This window comes from Phacochoerus africanus, chromosome 9 (assembly GCF_016906955.1).
Source record: "Phacochoerus africanus isolate WHEZ1 chromosome 9, ROS_Pafr_v1, whole genome shotgun sequence".
In the NCBI taxonomy this organism is placed as follows: Eukaryota; Metazoa; Chordata; class Mammalia; order Artiodactyla; family Suidae; genus Phacochoerus; species Phacochoerus africanus.
Window position 1 is genome coordinate 50,385,897 of NC_062552.1, and position 19,687 is coordinate 50,405,583.

At 48.6% G+C, this 19,687-nt stretch overlaps 1 protein-coding gene across 5 annotated transcripts in view; it reads left to right on the forward strand.

Annotated features, from left to right (window-relative positions):
* ARNT2 (aryl hydrocarbon receptor nuclear translocator 2) overlaps nucleotides 1-19,687 on the forward strand; it is a 190,135-nt gene that overhangs the window by 12,667 nt on the left and 157,781 nt on the right. The window lies entirely within an intron of this gene.

The window sequence follows — 19,687 nt, forward strand, 5'->3', positions numbered from 1 at the left end:
AAGTTGCAACCTACACCACAGCTGCAGCAACACCAGGTCTTTAACCCACCACTGTACCACAGTGGGAACTCCTCTCGTTTATATTTCTTTGGAAAACAAATCTGTTGGGTTTTTTTTTTTTTTCCTGTCTTTTTAGGGCTGCACCTGCTGCATGTGGAAGGCTAGGGGTGGAATCAAAGCTGCAGCTGCCTGCCTATGGTGTAGCCACTGAGGTGCTAGATCCGAGCTGCATCTATAGCCTATACTGCAGCTCACAGCAATGCTGGATCCTTAACCTCCTGAGCAAGGCCAGGGATTCAACCTGTGTCCTCATGGATACTGGTAGAGTTCTTTACCGCTGAGCTACAACAGTAACTCCTGGAAAACAAATCTTTAGTCTCATTCCTTGGGGAAAATGCCAGCCTGTTGGCATTAGGGGTTAAGTTCCTTACTGTCTTTAATGGGGTGTCTGGAAGAGGAGAGTGCAAGTCATGGGCTCACTGTGCCGCCTTTAGCTGGAAAACAGTGGCTTTTAAAAGAAACATCTAAAAAAGAGTGTATATGTATGTGTGTGACTGGACCACTTTGCTGTACAGCAGAAACTGACACAACATTGTAAATCAACTACACTTTAATTAACAAGACAGACAAAAAGAAACACCTAAGATTCGCTTTTTCTTTTAAAATAAAAAGATTCTCTAATTGGGTAAAACAACAGAAGCCAAATTATATCATCATATACTTCTATTTTCAACTTGAAAAAAGTGGTTAAAAGGTTTGAAAATGAAAGGATTGGCCGTGATCTTGTTAGGTCAGTGCAGACAAATGACCCTGTCATTTATTGCTTTTGAACCCTAATGCACCAAACAATATTGTGTAACTTGTATGAATTTCTTATGATAACTTGAGTGGAAATGCCATCTTATTGCTTTGTTTTTACCCATCCAATTAAACCTGCCTCATCCCTTCCAGCTGGGCTGTTGGAATATCCAGTCTCATTTTTCCCGGGGAAGATGCACCCTTTGGTTATTTATGACGCCTTGGGCCTTACACAGCTCAGGAAAATTGGAAACAGGCCTCCAGTCATTAGTCAATTGTAATTCCCAGGGAGGTACTCATTACCCAGATCCTCGGGGTCTGATTGAAAGCAGCCTGCCGGCTAGCTGTCATTTAGTCCAAGTGGGCTGTTGGGAAATTACAGCATTGAAAAATAAAGAAAATTAGAAAATTGATGGATGAATTCAGTAGCTACTAAACACAGATGAATAGGGAATTCACGAATTAGAAAGTAGAATGAAAGAAATGACAGAGCCTTCAGCATAGAGACAGTTAGAACATATGAAGGAGTGGCCGTGAAGCATCTGGCTGGGCTTCCTACTCGCTGCGTGCATGAATTGGAATCCCAGTCAGAGAGAGTAGGGAGAAAAGGGCAGTGTTGAAAGAGAAGAGCCTGATACCCTTCCAGAACTAACCAAAGACGTTGAGCCTGAGATTCAGAAGCCATAACACAAACCCGGCAAGATAAGTTTAAAAAAAAAAATCCAAATCTAAACAAAATGTGTTGAAAACAGAGCACACCGAGGACACAGAGGAGATACTATGCACAGTAACAAAAAACAGACAGGTCATCTCCCAGGAGTGGCGGTAATCATTGATCTTTGCACAGTAAGGGGGAGCAGGTTTTACCTGCGTATACCTTGCAGTCGGCCCTCCATAGCCCTGTTCCTGTGATCCATGGATTTAACCAACCGACTGTATAGTTCTATAGTATTTACTATTGAAAAACATCTGCGTATCAGGGGACCCATGCAATTCAAATCTGCATTGTTCGAGGGTCAGCTGTAGATGGATGAGTGATTCTCAACATCAGTAACTCAAGCCAGACGAGGATAGGATAAATTTTCAACAAGCCGGTTGAAAATAATTGTAAGCCTAGAATTCTAAACTTTACAAGATTTGTCTTTTAAGAATGAGAGGAAGATAAAAACATTTCAAGAAAAACAAAAGAGCGAGTTAGAGACTTCATCAAAGAAGCCTCTAAAGGATCTGCTTCTGGGAAGACCATTAAGTGACCCCAAATGGAGGTTCTCAGGCACAAGGAGGAATGCTGAGCAAGGAAAGTAATGAGTACAGAATAAATATAAATATGCATTGACTGTACATAATAACAACATGTGCTTTATGGGGTGACCGGAGGTAGAGCTATGCCATTCATGATCACTAAACTCTAAGTGTGCAAAATAATATTTCTAGAGTAGTAACTAATGCATGTAGAGTATGTCACCTCCAAACTGGCAGAGCAGCAAAGAACAGATGGTGAATATAAGCCCCCTCTCCAATAAAGCAGTAACAAAGGAGGGGAAAAGAAACAGAAAAAGTGGGACAGGAGTTCCCGTCGTGGTCGTGGCGCAGTGGTTAACGAATCCGACTAGGAACCATGAGGTTGCAGGTTTGATCCCTGCCCTTGCTCAGTGGGTTAAGGATCCGGCGTTGCCGCGAGCTGTAGTGTAGGTTGCAGACACGGCTCGGATCCCGCGTTGCTGTGGCTCTGGCGTAGGCCGGTGGCTACAGCTCCGATTCGACCCCTAGCCTGGGAACCTCCATATGCCGCGGGATCGGCCCAAGAAATGACAAAAAGACCAAAAAAAAAAAAAAAGTGGGACACATAGAAGCCAAAAAAAAAGTAGAAATAAATCTGTATATATAAATGCTTCCAATAAATGGATCAGATTTTCTGTATTAGGAAACAAAGATTGTCAAACAATATTTAAATATATTTAGCCATATGTCTTTTACAAGGAACATAGTTAATATATGTAATACAGAGAAGTGGGAAACTTTCCATTGGGAAAGTTTATAGCTGCAACAGGAAATGTTTCCTCCTTCCTTCCTTCCTCTCTTCTTTTTTTTTTTTTGCTTTTTTTAGGGCCACAACAATGGCATATGGAAGTGCCTAGGCTAGAGGTCCAATTGGAACTGTAGCTACAAGCCTATGCCACAGCTCTAGCAACGGGGGATCTGAGCTGTGTCTGTGATCTACACCACAGCTCATCACAGCAACTCTGGATCCGTAACCCACTGAGTGAGGCCAGGGATCAAACCTGCAGCCTCATGGATGCTAGTTGGGTTCGTTACTGCTGAGCCATGACAGGAACTCCCATGAATGTTTTATTTCTTAAGAATGTAAATTTGTATACATTTCATTCCCTTTTGTATGTCATAACATTTTCCATAAATTAAAATTTAAAGGAGTTCCTGTTGTGGCTCAACAGTAATGAATCCGACTAGTATCCATGAGGACACAGGTTTAATCCCTGGCCTTGCTCAGCGGGTTAAGGATCTGGTATTGCCATGAGCTGTGGTGTAGGTTGCAGATGTGGCTTGGATCTGGGATTGCTGTGGCTGTGGTGTAGACTGGCAGCTGAAGCTCCAACTCCTACTTAAGCTCTTAATAGATTTCCTAATGTTGAATTAACTTCATCTTCCTAAATGAAAGGTACGTGGTAACACCGCATGGTTCTCCTAATATTATTGTCGAAAGGTCTGCTGGATTTGATTTGCTAAGATTTTATTTAGGGCTTTTCCATTCATATTAATGAGTATGATTTTTCTGCAAACAGAGGATTTGTAGTATAGTCAGGGAAGCATTGTGCTTGTCAAATAATCCATCATGTATACACATAACAAATATTTATTGTGTGTGTGAGAAAGATGAAGACGAAAGAGGAAGTGGAGGGGGAAAGAAGGTAGGGGAGGAAGGGGAGGAGACGCGCAGAAAATAAAATCACAAAATATTTGTCAGGATTCTTTCATTCTCCAAAGATAGACAGCCCAGTTCAGTGTAGCTTAAACAAACCATACAGGAATTGTTCATAAAATTAGGATAACCAGGTGGGCATTTGGCTTCAGGTAAGTAAAGATCTACAGATGCTAGCTTTGTACCTGCGGCGTTGTGAATCTTCCCTTCGGTCCTTTGGTCCTTGAGCCCTTCCCCCTGGTCCTGGCTTTCATCTCAGGCAGGCTCCCTCCCCCAAGTGGTGGTCCAGTGACATGTCTCATCCATGGAAGCCGGGCACAAGTCAGAGGATATCACTGAGCCAGTGTCTGTCGCCAGGGCATGCACTGTTCTGACTGAGCCGCTCTGGGCATGGTCCCACTTACCTGAGCCCCACGGACGGTGTGTGGGAGACGGGACGTGTCTCAAATAATGTTCTTGGCACTGTCACCAAAGAAAGGGACGGGACAGCCAGTACAGCAGATGAGTATCCCTGGATGATCAGGTGCTTGTGTGTGTCCCAGGTTTTGGTTGTGTCATTTGGCTTGCACACCACTCCCTCGAAGTTCGATTTTGTATCATCTTGCTCCCATTTTTATTGAGATGTTGAGAAGTTTGCCCACCCGGGCAGGACGATTGAGGGGTAAAGTCAGTTTGAGTTGAGGACTCCTCTCTCTCGGGGGAGGGGGGGCTGCTTCTCCAGGACAGCCTCTGCCGCTTCTTTCAAAGCACCCCCATGGGGCAGCATCATTGTCAGTGTCCACTTGGCTTTACTCTGGCATTCTCTTAGCTAATAATCGGGGAAACTCTACCAGAGTGATTGTGCCCTTACTGCATCACTGTCACCTAGAGCATTTTCTTTTCAGTCATCTGAGTCATAATTTTTCTTTGTTTTTTTTGTTGTTGTTGCTCTTTGTTTTTTGGTTTTTGTCTTTTTGCCTTTTCTAGGGCTGCTCCCTCGGCATATGGAGGTTCCCAGGCTAGGGGTCTAATCGGAGCTGTAGCCACCAGCCTAGGCCAGAGCCACAGTAACACGGGATCCAAGCCGAGTCTGCGACCTACACCATAGCTCACAGCAACACCTGATCCTTAACCCACTGAGCAAGGCCAGGGATCGAACCCTCAATCTCATGGTTCCTAGTCGGATTTGTTAACCACTGCGCCACAATGGGAACTCCATTCTTTGGTTTTGACAAAACAGCTTTTACTGTTTTCCTCCCAAACAGCCCCCCCCCCCCAAAAGCCAGTAGAGAATGGATTTCTGTTTTGTTTCGCAAACTCAGGCTTCCAGGTGCAACTGAAACCCTGAATCCTTCCTTCAAAGGTGTAAAAGTGGGGCCCTCTCTATCTATGGTTGCTTCCAAGATTCTGACATGAATTTTGTAAACTTCCTCATGAAAAAATAAATCTTATGTTGTCGCACAAAGTGCTGAAATGGAAGCATCCTGTGAGATAGACGACAAATGAGTTGTTTAAATTAAAAACAAATCATGAAGCTGTTTTTGCAAGGTAACTTGGGATGACAGGCCATATCCAACCTTTCTGTTCCAGGTCTTGGCAGGTTGGCTTTTTGGCTTTGCAGTATGAACAGTCTGCTCCAAGTAGCCTGTTTCTGTCGAGATGAACATAAATGAGATGCTCAAGATGAGGGCAAACAGGGGACTCCAGTGTCTTTAAATAGCTCGAGGCAAGCATGCCCTCCCCAGGAGCCTGAAGTGCCGTGTAATCTTTGACTTCTTAACTGTATAGCAGACGTCCTGTTTTTGCCACCGTGGCTCTCTAGCTGTTTTAAAATTTAAAATCCGAATGGGCATGTTTCTGTTCCACTCTCTTTGATGAAGACGGTGTTTCACTAGCGTTTCCACAGGCCACTCTCCGAGGGTCATGATCCGCGTCTGCTCCCTGTTTCAGGGTCCCGAGTCTGTCCACAAGGCTCGATTGAATTCAGTACTCCTTAGAACTGGAGATTTAAAAAAGAAAAGTATAGCGTTTGTTTGGTGTATGGGTTAAAGAGAAACGATGAAAATGTGATTGATTGCCTAGCTCCTTCTGTGGCTGGGGAGGAAGATTTTTGAGGTCTGTGCTTCTTCTCAAGCTAAATATGGTTTATATTTATTTATTTAGTCTTTTTAGGGCCACACCCGCAGCATGTTCCCAGGCTAGGGGTCAAATTGGAGCTGTAGCCACTGGCCTATGCCACAGCCACAGCCGCAGATCCGAGCTGAGTCTGCGACCTACACCACAGCTGATGGCAGCATCAGATCCTTAACCCACTGAGCAAGGCCAGGGATCGAATTTGCATCCTCATGGATGCTAGTCAGATTCGTTTCTGCTGAGCCACGACGGGAACTCCTGAATATGGTTTATTTGCAGCTCCTCACCTGTACCTTGGTCAGGCTGATGCCCGCATTTTCTCCTCTGAACAGAGCTGGACAAATAGAGTTGGGCTTTAGGATGTCATCATAACAGAATGCATAGACCCGCAATCACAGGAGCCCTAGGCTGCCACCAGAATTCAGTTCCTCTTGACCTTCTTTCCATGGAAGCCAAACCCAGCTTCTTCAGCCCCTTTCTTTCAAGGCTACTACCTAGGAGGGGGCAGGGCCAAAGGAAGGGAAGACTTGCTTCACTCGGGTGTGATCGTCAGTCATTGGGTTGCTTCCTCTTGGTGTCCACAAAGAGGAAAAGGGCGTCACTACTCTTCACCTGGTTAAATTATCTTAGTTTGGAACACGTTTCACAAACAAAGGACTTTCTTTTGGACTAGGTGCTCTCTGCCCACTGTATTAGTTGGCTTAGGGGCCTTAACAAAATACCCTAGACCACATGGCTTCAACAGCAGACATTGATTTTCTCACAGTTTAGAGGCTGGGAAGTCCAAGGTCAAGGTGCCAGCCCTTTGGGTTCTTGATGAGAGCTCACTTTCTGGCTTGTCGAGGGCCACCTTCTTGCCATGTCCTCACATGGTGGAGAGAAGGGGGACACAAGCTCGCTGGTGTCTCTTCTCCTAAGGGCACCCATCCCATCATGAGGCCTTTCCCTCAGCATCTCCCCTAAACCTAATCACCTCCCAAAGGCCAGCTTCCAAATACTCTCACATTTGGGTTTTTGGGCTTCAATGTATGACTTCGGACAGGGTACCATTCCATCCACAGCACGAGCACATTACTTTTTTAAAAACTAATTTTTATTTTTTCCATCATAGTTAATTTAAAGTGTTCTGTCAATTTCTTTCGGTGCAGCAAAGTGACCCAGTCGTATATATACACATTCTTTTCCTCACATTATCCTCCATCATGTTCCATCACAAGTGACTGAATATAGTTCCCTGTGCTAGACAGCAGGATCTCATTGCCTATCCACTCCAAAGGCAATAGTTTGCATCTATCAACCCCACTCAGTTTTGAGTTCACGGGCCGGGACTGATATGCTGCCTGATACATGATGCGGGCCTAGAAAACCTTAGCGGAAGAGAAGCAGGGGAGTTTTGAGTCTCAAGATGGAAAACAAGTGAGGTTCTGCTGGGAGAGAATAGAAGTTATCTTACCAGATGGTTTGGGAAGGAAAAACTGAGTTCAGGGTTAACATATAGAGGTTGAGGTTAACTGGGAAACCTCTGGGCCACACATGCATGCCAAGTAGTTGAAGGTCATATGGTCATCCCTCTTAGCAAGGTAAGGTCATTTGTCTCAACCCTGTAGTCACAGCAGGGATCCCTGTGATAAAGCCGAGGCCTGGCCAGGGGCTTGCTTGGTCCACTCTTGGTGACTTATTCCTTTGTAAGGCATTTAGGCAGACCCGTCCCAGCTTTTGGAAAGTTCTCTGCTACTGCTCAGTTCTACTATAATTCCTCCTTATTCCTCAATCTGTTATCTGGGGATGACAGTCACAGCTATAGCTTCTCTTCCTCCTGCCTGTCCCACCCCAGCCTTGCCTCCTACGGTCTCTCCAGCGTTCGGTGTGAGGTCACCCACCCTCACCAGCTGGCCCTCGCCGTGCTGAGGGGTAGTCTCTGTTTGCCTGGGGTTAGGACAGCGACTTAAACACCACTGGTAGGTGCATAACAAAAACTGGGCTTGTCGAAGGACCGAGTGGAATATTCAGTGTCAGCCAGAGGCCCAAGATTCAGGCGTTTCCTCCAGCCCTGCAGGTGGCAGTGCCATGGAGTCATTCATCCTGCCCACGTCCGCGTATGAACTCCACGGGCACCAGGGGAACTGCTGAGCAGCGTGATCCGTACGCACCTGTGCGTTGCCATTTTGACCCATTACTGTTTCTTGGACCTTAACCCATGAGGCATGAGTACATGGGATGCATCGTTACGGATGGGGGGGTCAGAGCGGCTCCCCCAGCTCCACAGGGGAGCAGCGAAGGCTGCCCTTCTGTGTCCTACGGCGACAAATGGGGAAGTGACACTGAGGGAGGGTCAGGGTCACACGGGGGAGGAACTGACGGAGCTGAGACCACAAGCGTTGTGTTCCATCCCTGACACGTGCCTTCGCCAAGCAGATTCCTTAGTTTAATGGGAGCGAGTTCTGTTCTCCTCCGGAAAGAGATGAAAGGATTCTGAGGAAGCAGAGAACCACTGTTGGTTCAGAGAAAACATCATCCCTTTAATATACATCCCCTCTCCGTCATCTGCTCACATCCACAGCTGGCCTCTGCGTCTAGAAATAGACAGAAATAATGTTGTGATGTGTAATGAGCCGAACCCTCACTATTTATTTGGCGCATACTTCATGCCAGGAAGTGGTTTGGAAAAGATGCAGGCTTTACTTGTCCCCAGAAGGTTCTTTCTTCTCAGAAGGCCTCTCCTGAATTCCAGACCTCCTCCGTGTAGCACAGAAAGCAGAGGAGATGAACTTGACTGACACAGCTTTGCAGAACAAAGAAAGGTGGTGGCCTAATACTGCTCAGCCTCTGCGCAACCAAGAATGCCAGGCCCTTTCTCTGTGCCACCAGGGGTCATGACCACCTTTCTGTCCTAGGATGCAGCAGATACCCTCCTGCACCCCCTGCCCGGCACCCCCTTTTCCCCGGCGCTGCCCCCCCTCGGAGTCACTTCCACAGGACAGCATTGTCCCTGAGAGGAGACAACAGGGCAGCAGGTGAGAGACCGCCAGCCATCATCAGGCTCTTTCCACCCACTCAGAAGGCTTCTCATGCTACTCAGGTGTCTACCCCAGCACGGGAGTTGCGGTTCCTAGTGCCACCATGGCTTCCTGGGCCTTCTGAGGTGATACCATAGCTGCGACTGGGCTTTCTGGGGTTGCCTTCTAAGATGAGTCAACAGGCCGTGTGACGCCCTGTGTGGTCCCGGCTTGAGACCTGTCCCAACTGAGATCTGTGTGGTCTCCCCACTTCCCAGGCCCAGGCAGCCCTTCTCCCCCCACCCCCGCCCCGTTCCCCAGCCGCCATGCCAGCCAGTTTCCTTCCGCACTTCAGATCTAAGGTAAAACCGCAAGAAAATGGAAAGATCAGCTATGCGTCATTTGTATGATCGAACCAGTCAAACCCATAGCAAAGCTCATGAGTCAGAAGCTTTCCCATTAGGAAGCTCCTTGGATGTGTTCCGTCTTGGGTACCCCAGAGCTAGGAAGACAAGCCCAAAGGAGACAAAGCCCAGAGGGACCCTAGAGGCTGCCGTGCAGCCTTAAATATGACATGTACATAGCGTCAGCTCTGCTTCCTGGCTTCTTCATCCCCTCCTCCTATTGTCTCTGAAGGACTGGGGTCTGCCTTATCCTTTAGGGATATTGGATGTGACTTTGGGTTTTTTCTCTGCTCTGGTGGTCTCTTTTGCTTTAGGGACACAGAGAAATAATCCGAATCAGGAGTGTGGGAATGAAGGGCCATAATCTCACCTCCACCAGAAACTGGAAAGCAGTCAGGCAGCCCGTCTAGGCCCAGGGTTGGGGGAAGGGGGCACGGGTGTGCATCTTTTGTCTCTCTCTCTCTCTTTTTTTTTTTTTTTAACAATTTTAAAAACAGTTTATTTATTCTGTAGGAATGTACCCCTTGTCCAAAGTTAACTATGTTTAAAAAAATTTTGGCCAAAAAAATTTACAAAAACCTTTTCAGTTCAACTAATAAAAGTGGTATCAATAAAATATTCCACATCATTAGGCCTGTCTTAAAAAGTTTAGATTCCAAAGTGTTCCTAAGGCACAGTGTTCTGGAAGACAAATGTGCTTCTGTCGGTGCTGCATGTTGTATGAAGCATCCGTGACAGGTGCCTTCCTCCTGATGCTGCAGGGCTATGAGTGTAGAGTCAGACATAGGCCCCCAGGGCAGCACGGAACTCCAGGAGACACTGTACCAGCTGCTAGAACTTGGGCTGCTCCTCTGGATCTAAGGCCCAGCAACAAGCCGTCACCGCAAATAGTTCATCAGGACAGTTGATTGGCTGGGCTGTTCGGTCACCGTTTTTCAGGTATGCGGCCATCTCAAAGGGGTTGATGTCCACGTAGGGTGTTTGACCTAGTGCATCTCTGTCTGGTCAGCTCATCTGTGAGCTCAGTCTACCCTGCTCGGTGTGAGCCCTGCCCTGGGTGGTGCTGTATGGGCATGAATCTCACCTTCTCCAGCCGTAGGCCATGTCCTAGGGGAGTGTCCCACCAGCTGGCACTCTGCCCATCTTCATTCATATCCATCACCAGTATCATGATCCCCACCACCACCCCACCCTGCATGGGGCAGTGGGCAGCAGTCAGGGGAGCCGGCACAGGGGGATTTTCCTGAGGAAAAGCCACCTGTCACCACCATCCCATCCCCCCCCCCAAATAAAGGCAACAAAAAAACCAGAACCTGAACCTTGAATCGTCCTTGCCAAGTCAGCAGCACAAGTCCTGTGATTAGCTAGTCCTCGGTCTGCCATGCACGGTCTCCTCCTGGAGGCCCTGGCTCTCTTCAGAGCAGGTGGGTTGCAGGAACGACAGCCCTGTGACGGGGGTTGAATGGAGCGTCTATGTCGTTCCCGCCCATGTCTTGGTCATGAGAGGACCAGATCTGGCCCCACCTCCTCATCTCCAGGACAGGAGATGCCTCATCTCTGAGGCGCTCCTCCCACCAGCTGCTTCCCTCTGAAAGCCCCTCGCCCTCTCCTTTCCCAGGTAACACTGAGGCTTCATTCTGGATCCTGAAAGCAGCGTGGAGGGCACGCTGCCTGCACTGAGCTTGCCCTGGTCTCTGAGGCCAGCAGTTCTAAGCCTCCTCCCCGAACCCTGTTAGAGGCACAGCCCCCTGCTGGGGGCCTGGGTGGGGACATGTGGAAGCAGCTTGACTGACCTTTCTTGCAGGCCAGGCCCAAAGCCTCTCTGTCACTGCACTTTCTCTTGTCCTCATGCTTGTACATTGTCCCCCACAAGCCTCATGGCTGGGACACTCCCATTTCTTATCATAAGGCCCCCAGCTCTGCAGCCTGTCCAGGCGTTTTCTCATGTCCCAAGGGCTTGTTCCTAGCCGCTTCTGCAGGTTTCTGCCACCTTCCTCATCTGCCTGCACTGCTGTCGCAGTTCTTCCTGGCCCACCAGCCCTCTGGTGCCGAGGGCAGGCTGTGTGTCCCCCATCCTTCTTGAATGATCCCCTGGAGATTGAAGCTTTCTCTGTCCATGCTTGGGGGGCCTGCTGGGGGGGAACATCTGGCAGGAGGCCAAGCAGTAGAAGCTGGCTCTCTGAAGTGACCAGCCACCCCTAGATCTCTGCCTGGACAAGCCCAGGTGTGGCAGCCCCAGTCCCTTTCTCAGGTGGTCTGATGGAACTGACCACAGACCTCATGAGGGTTTGACTTGGTCGAGATCCTAATTCCTGGGAGCTCAGCATCGCAAAGCTATTGGGGTTCTTCTCAATAGGTAAACCTGCGACATCTTTCCCATCTAACTGCTGCTCTTGTAGGGTGTGGAAATACACGCTCACAGCTGTTCACCTCTGTCTCTGGGGGCACAGCAGGAGGGCCATGCCTTGCCCTCCAGTCAGCTAAATTGAGATAGAAGATTCCTCAGCTTCTCCTGGGCCCTTCTCGGGCAGAATATTTAGGCCTATCTGCTTAGACCAGAGCTTGCAAATAATGGCTGATAGACCCCATCTGGCTTGCCTCCTATTTTTCTGTGGCCCACAAGCTAAGAACGTTTTAGGGTTTTTTTTTTTTTGCGCATTTTTTTTTTTTTAGGGCTGCACCTGCGGCATAGGGACGTTGCTAGGCTAAGGATCTAATTGGAGCTGCAGCTGCCAGCCTACGCCACAGCCACAGCAACACCAGATCCAAGCCATGTCTGCGACCTACACCACAGCTCACAGCAATGCCAGATCCTTAATCCACTGAGCGAGGCCAAGGTTCAAACCTGCATCCTCATGGATGCTAGTCGGTTCATTACCACTGAGCAATGATGGGAACTCCCTAGAATGAGTTTTACGTTTTTAAGTGGTTGGGTGAAAACATCCACAGAATATTTCAAGATGTGAAAATTATATGAAATTCAAATGTCAGTTGATAACTTGGCATACAGCCAAACCCACTCATTTCCATACCATCTATGGCTGTTTTGGGACCATAACCACAGATCCCAGGCGTTGCCACAGAAACCATGGCCTACAAAGCCGAAAATGGGTCCCATCACAGAAAAAGTGTGCCGGCCTCTGACCCGGATGGACCAGACTGGGGGCGACTTTCTGTGCGGGCCAGAGTCTCCGAGACACAAAGTGATGTTGCCATGAGCTCTGGGCGCTAGGGTCTTCGTCTGTAGCTGGAGAGTGTGGGTCCCCTGGTGACTGAGGGCCACACCCCAGCAGCTGCCTCCAGGGGCTCACCCATTCCTCCCTTCAAATATCAGGGTCCCAGCAGAAATGGGACCACAGGGAACAAATCCCATTTGGTTTTTGGTACCAAAGAGCACAGGCAGAAGCGATGTGATAGTCCCTTTGAAAACAGATTTTAATGTGTTGCATATAAACATTGTTACCCTTTTGCATAGTTTGTATTTGTAGACTAACTCACTGTTTAAAACTGAACACAAAATGTATTTCTTGAATGACGGATGATTTACATTCATCAAGGAGTATATTCAACAAGCAAACCACTTTGTGTCATAAAACTTTTTCAAGGGAATTTTATATCTCTGGAAGGACACATGATTTCCTTAATTAGTTTTTTTGTGGGCCATGTTTCCATGTTTTTCTTCTCTTTTGAGAAAAGACATTTTATAGAAAGAAGTGCAGCTAAGGAATCAGAAGGGTTTGTGTCTTTTTTGTTCATGTTTGACAAGCTTTCCTGCACGAGAAGGGCTCGCCCTTGCCCCGTTGACAGTGTGACATGGGGCATCCATGGACTTGAGGCTGTGTAACAACATTCTCTTCTGTGTTCCCCTGTGGAAAAGTGACCTCATTGACATGAACCTCCAGGTGGAGCCAAGCAGTCACATGTGACCACACCTGAAAACCTAAAGCTGGAGGCAGAGTCCTCAGGGACAAAACCAGGGCAGAGAGACCTCAGAGAGTGTTTGGGTGATGGTGTACATGGGTGTTCATCTGTGATTTTGCATCAGGGAGAAGCAGAACGTTGGCAGGAATCAGAGATGACCAAGGGCTGAGAAGTGGACCCAGAAAGCAAGAGACAGAGGGAAGGGTCAGGAGGAAACTGACGCAGGGTGCGAGAGCCGGCAGGCTGGAGATGGAGCAGGGGGATGGAGGAAGGCAGGGTGGGGTGGGGGTGGAAGAGAGGGAGAAGGTGGGGTGGGAAGAATGTTCTGGAGCAGGACAGTGGAGGTGAGGAGGGGAAAGATCAAAAGTGTTACCCTCGAGGGAGTTCCCGTCGTGACGCAGTGGTTAACGAATCCGACTAGGAACCATGAGGTTGCGGGTTCGCTCCCTAGCCTCACTCAGAGGGTTAAGGATCCGGCGTTGTCATGAGCTGTGGTGTAGGTTGCAGATGCAGCTCAGATCTGGCGTTGCTGTGACTGTGGTATATGCCAGCAGCTTTAGCTGCGATTGGACCCCTAGCCTGGCAACCTCAATTATGCCACTGGGTGTAGCCCTAAAAAGACAAAAAAAAAAAAAAAAAGGCGTTACCCTCTTGGAGGTTTTTCGTGGCTTTTTCTTAAGTCCTGGGTGCAAGGTGGGAACATCCAAGGCCAAGGCCACCTTCTCATTTATTATTTCCGAGTCCTGCTCCTGTGAGGCCGCACTTGGATTCCACTTCCAGGTGAGCGACTGGGACCCCTGGAGTTTGCACCCGCATTCATGGTCATCAGGGAGCCACATGTCCCTTGATGTCTACAGCAGGTGACCAGCACTGGTCCTCCTGGCCCTCTGTGGCCTCCCTCCTTTTGCCTCCCGGCCATTTGTCTGCGATGCCCCCCCCCTGCCTCCCCGGCTCCCAGCTCTCCCTCTGGGGTTCCCTCCTTCTCTGGGCTAGAAAGCCCAGCAATCCAGAAAACTTGCTCCTTTATACGTTGGTTTCCACTGTTCAGGAGCCCTCAGGGTCCAGGCTTCAGGGCATAGGAGCCCCCAACAAGAGCCACTATCTGCCTCTTGCTTCAGAGGTGGCAGAACCCAGTGCTGCTGAGCCGAGGCCATTCAGTGCTTTGAACGGACCTCCCTTCACGGCGGATCCCTGTCCTCTCTTCCTCCTCTTCCCATGGGTTCCCTTTCCCTCCTGGTGCAAACAGCAGCATCTCCTGTGCACCTCTGACCACATTCATCCCAGGCAGTCTCGGATCAGCTTTCTCCCCTGTCTCCCTCCACATGCAGCAGGCAGTCAGAAGGATACTCTATCCAAGGCCATTACTAGGTTGGACGTGGTGGAGGGTGGACTCCATAGATAGTTTCCAAACTGCCATTGGCCACTTGGTGCTGATTTTGCACCTGAATAATTGAGACCCTTTTATGTGCCCCTTTGGGCCGCCTTCAGAGTAAAATTAATTCATCTGCCCATTCATTCATTCATTCATGTGAAAAGTATGTGTTGAGTGCCCAGGGCATCCTACTATGATGCCCTGCAGACGCAAGCAGCAACGGGCACGCGCTCTCCATCCTCTGTATGGGAAACCTCCACTCACTTCACCCAGTCACCCCCCTCCTTCTTCTTTCCGTCTCCTTGCCCAACTCTCATCATTGTAGAGCTGCCCCCTCCCATCTTTACCGAGGACATGGGTGTGGGGCTTCATCCCGCCTGGGTGAGCCAGCCATGGGTCAAGTCCCAACTTCTCACCAGACAGGCACCCTGTTTCTTGCTGGCTTTCAGGCCAGAGGTGGTGTCTTTGTCTGTTCAGACAGCTGTAACACGAAGACCACAGGCTGTTGGCTTATACCACAAATGTTTATTTCTCACAGTTCTGGAGGCTGGGAAGTCCTCGATCAAGGCGCTGGCAGGTTTGGTGTCTGGTGAGAGTCCTCTTCCTGGTTGGCAGATGCAACCAGGACACCCTCTTGCTGTGTCCTCATGTGGCCAGGAGCAGAGGGGCAGGGAGAGGAAGCACACCTGTCTCTACTGAAAAAGCCCTCCTATCACAAGGGCTCCATCCTTGAGACTTAATCACATCCCAAAGGCCCCACCTCCAAATACCATTCCTTTAGGGGTTAAGATTTCCACATATGAATTTGAGGAGGACACAAATATGTAGTCTGCAACAAGTGGGTAAAGCCCTCTTGCTCAAAAGAGCAGTTGGGATCTGAGCGTTCACCAGGGCTTCCAGGAGCCCCGTCCTAAGGGACCCAGTTCATCTCGAACAGGGCAACAAGGAAAACGTGACAGTCGTGAAAGGAGGTTATGATTGCATGAGAAAAATGAGTAGACTCTGCTCCCTGCCCTCAGGGAATAGAGACTTGTATTCCACTAATAGCAGATTGTAACCACGTGGTCTTGCTTCCACCATGTCTCCCCGAGGGTCTCTGTCACAGTGCCACCTCCTTAGCGCTTGAGTGAAATGTATCAGAAGTCTTGGTTGCCCAGTGGTTCAGAAAGTCTAAATTAGACAGTGGTATTCCCAGGTGACCCACATCCACCAGATTTTTAACCATCCAGTGTCCTGGTGGGGTTGTGTTTGCTTTTCACGGCATGTGGATCCTGGTATCAAAGATGGTAGTTTGCCCCTCTCCCTGGGGCTGGGCCAGCGGTCCTGCAAGTAGAGCACGTGCTGTCTGCCCACCGTTGTGTGCTGTCTGATTTCATCCTTGTCCCCTCTCCCGTCAGAGGTGTCCTTGTTTGGATGACACTGATAAGGCCACAGTGTGTCTGAGATTCCAGCCTGACTCGCTTTATCTATTGCTTATTGGTTCAGCAGTGTTCACCCCAAACGCTCTCATTTACCGCCCCCAAAGCCTCTGGGCCCTTCCGGCTGATTGCTGTCCAGGTTTGGGTGTGCCAACACCGGTAGCTCTCTGAACTTACCTGTGTGTCCCTTTTCACAGAGCCACCTGTCCTTGGTCTGCTGGTCCTCCTTTCCTCACCTTAGCGGCTCCATCTTTCCTTCTCTCTATTCAGAGCTCAGCACTGTGCCTGGCACCTAGTAAGTGCTGGGTAAGTGTGGGGTCATGTCTGAGAGGAGGGCACGGCCAAGAGCAGTTCAGGACCAAGTCAGATTTCTCAGCAGATGAACTGGTCCCCTCCCTGCAGGGAAGTGGGCTTGCCTTCTCCCCTCCCGTCCCCTTCCCCTCCCCCAGGGTAGACTTGCTTAGCTCTGGGTGGCTGCACGACTCTGAGCCCTTTGTTCTCAGCTCCCAAGCAACCTGCTCACAGGGTCCAGTATCTTGTGTCTGGTCTCTTACTTTCGATTCCACCACTTGCCTTGTATTCCTGATCATAAGAGTCTTCTATCCTGAGTTTTAATAGCTTAGCTATGTAGAAAATGGTGGAGTTCCAGTTAAGGATCTGGCATTGTCTCTGTGGTGGCGAGGGTTCGAACCTCAGCCCAGCACAGTGGCTGCCGCTGCTATGGTGTAGGTCACAGCTGTGATTTGGGTTCTATCCCTGGCTGGGTAAGTTCCATATGCCATGGGAGTGGTCTGAAAAAAAGTAAAATAAAAAAAAAAAGAAAATGGTAAGTGGGAAATAAAAATCACAGGTCGCCTTACCATTCAGGTATTAGCTTTGTCCCCTTTTTAGTGTCTTTACCTCAAGACACACACAGAGTCTGTCTCTGCGGTATGTATGTATGTGCATTGAATTAAATCAGGCGGCCCTGATGCTGGATGTCTGGCCGTCAATATTTGGCTGTGATTGAGGCTGGAGCTGAATGTCACCATTGCTAAATGGAAATTGGACCTTTTAACAAAAGTAGGTCTTATGACTATTTTATTATTATTTATTAGTAGTGGTCACATGGTGCAAGTTTGACATCGAGGTCAGAAAGAAGCGTACCTGGGCTCCGTCCGCTGCTGATGTGCTCCTGTGTTCATTGTGCTGCAGCCAGAGATATTAAATAGATGTTTGTTTGCAGTTGAGTTTGGTGGAAGAGCAAGAGATACTGGGGGGACCTCGTCTTTCCCTAGCATTTTCTTCTCATCTTTTTTCTCAACTGCATTTATGTCATTGATGATTTACTATAAATCATCTCAATGTACTTGATTTTGAAGGTTTTCTCCTTTGTGCATTTTTGAGGTAGCAAAGTTGACAGAGTTGGCTCTTAGTTCATCCTTGTACAGATGTGAACATCTCCAAATAAGAATTTTTCTTGAAAGTTACATGGCCTAAACAAGTAGATTTAAAAAATTTAAAATCCTGGTAATTGTTTATTGCTACAAAGGCCAGGACCTATACCAAAAAACTCCACAAAGATATTAATTCCAACATACTCTAATAATCTCTTTTATGCTGCTTTGTATTATTATTATGGCTCTATGGACATCTTGGCTCAAAAACAATATAATGGTCTTTCTAAAGGCAGCAAGCTCATGCGTTGACCCTTAATATTTGCATTATTTCCCCTTCCTTTTGAGTATTTGAAAATTCTTAATAATCGGTTCTGCACATAAAAGTCATAGCTCACCATATGGCAGTGAATTATCACACATTATACTCCTACAGTGATGTATTTCCTAACCATCTGAATGGGAGAATTGAGACATTTATCTTACATCCAAGGAGATGGTCAACGTTAGTTCATCTAGAGTGCCTGTTTATATCTGAATGAGTATTTGAACTTAAATAATAACGTGGCCCGTCTCATCTGTGGTATTGATGATCTAATATAGATGTAGAGACAAGGGTGACCTGTGTGATCACAGGGTCATTGATTACCCACATGTTCGCGGATGCCAGCCACGAGCCTGAGACAGATATTCCACCGCTTGTCCTTTCAAAGGTCAAGGCATTCGTTCAGAAGCCAAGACAAATGGTAGAGCAGGTGTTGTGGCTGAAGCGGCATTTTGGTGGATCCCTGACAAATAGGTTTGCCTATAAGATTTTGGATCCTACTCTACTAATGTGTCCTTAGCATTTTCCGGTAACATTATTCTTTGGCGTTGTGATATTAAATGGCTGAGTGATCTTTGTCTGTGTGGGTATTCCATAATTTATTAGCTTTTCGCTTTGTGTCAGACATTTTTCATGCATTTGGTTTCTGTTCAACTTCAAATAGTGTTTGGACAGTTAACACGCATCTGAGTGATTCATTTTTTTCCTTACCCTCCATATCCTTGGCCACCACGCCAAGGCCTCGGCAATAATCAAGAACCGGCCTCTCCCATTTTACACAGGAAGGTCTCTCACACGTATTTGAAGAGAGTTTCTTTTCGCCTCCTGCCTCAAGGACTGTCCTTCATGCAGACAAGTCTGGCTGGCTGGCAGGTTCCCCTCAGTGTAGTGTTTGAACTCTTCCCATCCCATGACCCTTCTTTCTTGTACGTCCCAATGTGGGGAGTCAGAGCTTTGAGCCCACCTCAGGATCTCCCACCACCAGCCCATTACTCTGCATTTTCTTTTGGAGCTTTTTTTCTTTTTCTTTTTTTTTAGAGCCGCACCTGCGGTATATGGAAGCTCCCAGGCTAGGGGTAGAATCAGAGCTGTAGCTGCCAGCCTACACCACAGCCACAGCAACGTGGGATCCAAGCCATGTCTGGGACCTACACCATAACTCATGACAACGCCAGGTCCTTGACACACTGAGCAAGGCCAGGGATTGAACCTGCATCCTCGTGGATACTAGTCGAATACCCTGCACTTTCTCTTTGAGGTCTGTCCTGCTGCAATGAGCTTCTGATGCTGAAGACTCTGGCCTCTGAGGGCCACACCCTGGGCCTCTAGACCCCTCTTGGGGGCAGCCTGTCTGCTGATAGACGGCAAGCCTTCAACCCCGGTGTTCTGGCCTGCCTTCTGCCTGAATGATGAGACCCACCGTCTGCTGATGGTCTGCGGCTATTGCGTTTGACTCAAGCCTGAGACAAGTTGTGGGTGGAGCCCCCACTGTGGTTAGATATGTGGGTTCTTGTTTGTTATCTCACCGGGGGGGCCCAGGCCACGTGTGGAGTTCACTCTTACTGTCTCCTCCAGAATCATAGCCTAGACAGTAGCCTCCCTACCTTTCTTCCTCTGGAATTACTGGTTGCCCATCTTCTTCCTGGTCTGTAGGTTTTTCCCTTTTCATAAAGTTCCATGCAGGGCTGCAGGGACATCGGCCAGCAGGGTGGGCTTGGATACTAGTGGGCGTATGGGTGCTAACACCCTGGTGGGCTCTGGTGCCGTGTGTTCCAAAGGCCACAGCCCTGCCCACTCGGGCCAGGGAGCAGGGCTCTGCCCACACCAGCATTGTTAGCCGAGGTGGGAGGGTGTCTTCCCAGGCTGCCTTGGGTCTGGCACCGGATCCCTGATGCCAAACCTGCCAGCCGGCTGGGAGTGGCTCAAACCCACAGCCAGGGCTCCGCGTCCAGGCAGGAGACACCAGAGGGTGGAGGCAGGACCTGGCCTCTGCCTCCTTTCCGGGGTCCATTGGTCCTCTCCTCCCA